Below are 1,710 nucleotides of genomic sequence, written 5' to 3' on the forward strand. Positions count from 1 at the left end.
ATCTCTGGGAATGCAGGGCTGGGATCTCTGGGAATGACATCTCTGGGAATGGGATCTCTGGGAATGCAGGGCTGGGATCTCTGGAAATGGGATCTCTGGGAATGGGATCTTTGGGAATACAGGGCTGGAATCATTGGGAATGCAGGGCTGGGATCTCTGGGAATGGGATCATTGGGAATGGGATCTTTGAGAATACAGGGCTGGGATCTCTGGGAATGCAGGGCTGGGATCTCTGGGAATGCAGGGCTGGGGTCTCTGGGAATGGGATCTCTGGGAATGGGATCTCTGGGAATGGGATCTTTGGGAATACAGGGCTGTGCTGTGGCTCTCACTGCCCTGCTGGTGTTTTTCCCAGATCTCCAGGAGAGCCGCTTCTCCCCGTGCCTGCCCCTGCTGCTGAGCCCAGCGCGGGCCGAGACGTTCCTGCAGGGATCCCAGATGGATTTCCTTCCCCTCAGGTGGGATGGGCTTTCTGGGCCCAGAAATTGGGATTTGGGGGTGTGTGGAGGGACAAAACCTCGGGATTTTGCCTTTGGAAGAGTCTGAGCAAGGGAAAACCAGGCCCGGGCTCTTCTGAGCTTGTCACGCTGAGGTACCCCAGGAAAATGGGAAAATGAGGAGCTCCACCCTCTTCAACATCTCTGGAGCTTTCAAAAATGAAATTTTGGGTTCACAAATCAGGTTTCTGTGTTTGCAGGAGTAAAATGTCCACGGACAGTGTTGTGGTTTCTGTATGCTGGAGCAAAATGTGGAATTTACAATACAAATTTGGGGTTAAAATGCATAAAAAAAGAGCTGTTTCACTAAAAGGCTTTGTCACCTGCATTTCCAGGTGCTCTGCTTGCATGGAATAACATTTATTAGGGTTTGATGGGATGTTTAATATAAAGGAACTATTAATTAAGCAATCCCCAATATGAGTATTAGAGCTTTATAGGAATTTGTTGCTTATCTGAGATCTGGCTGCTTTTATATCCTTTAAAAGAATAATTATTATAATGATATATATAATGATATAATGAGCAGGTGATTTATATTAAAAACTCATAGACAAGCTGGGATATGTGTAAGTACATACTGCATATTTAATTTATTTAACTAATAGCAGTGTGTCAGTGAAAAATGTTTCAGTCCTAAAGAGATGGGAAAATATTGCTATAGTAAGTAGAAATTGATATTATTGTGATATCATTTTTGAGCTTTATAGGAGATTTTTGATATTTCTTTGTTCCTTTTGCCCCTTTAGGGGATGCATTAATGGGTATTTGTGTGAATATTGCTGACCCCCAGCTGTCACCTGATGTTCTTTTGCCTCTGATTTAAGGCAGAGATGTTGAAATCAGAGAAATGATCAGAAATTCACTTTTCTTGCCCTTTCCAGAGGAATCCCGGATGTTTCTGGAGCATCCCTGGAGCCATCAGAGCCTTCCCACATCGCTGGGAGCGCAGCCCTGAGGGGCCCAGCCCTTCCCAGTCCATCCCAGCACTCCCAGTCCGTGGGACACGCGGATCCCGGAGCCGCTTCCCCGAGCTCCCTGTCTGGGGAGCCGCTGGCCAGGGGGGACAGGGACACCGAGCAGGAGGCACCAGGGCCCCGGAGCAGGGGACAGCCAGCACAGGCAGCTCCAGAGGAGGGGCTGGGAAAGGGGCTGGAGCAGCCCTGGAGCACGGCTGGGAAGGATGGACACCCCTCTGGACACCCCTCTGGAC

General features: G+C 48.8%; 1 long non-coding RNA gene across 1 annotated transcript in view; it reads left to right on the top strand.

Moving 5' to 3' along the window:
- LOC107198984 overlaps positions 1–1,704 on the top strand; it is a 13,655-nt gene extending 11,951 nt beyond the window's left edge. Inside the window, exons 2-3 of the long non-coding RNA XR_004495694.1 lie at positions 356–458; positions 1,382–1,704. This is a non-coding gene — a long non-coding RNA (uncharacterized LOC107198984). The remainder of the gene's footprint in view (positions 1–355; positions 459–1,381) is intronic.
- Positions 1,705–1,710: the final 6 nt, after the last annotated feature.

This window comes from Parus major, unplaced genomic scaffold, assembly GCF_001522545.3.
Source record: "Parus major isolate Abel unplaced genomic scaffold, Parus_major1.1 Scaffold391, whole genome shotgun sequence".
Classification (NCBI taxonomy): Eukaryota; Metazoa; Chordata; class Aves; order Passeriformes; family Paridae; genus Parus; species Parus major.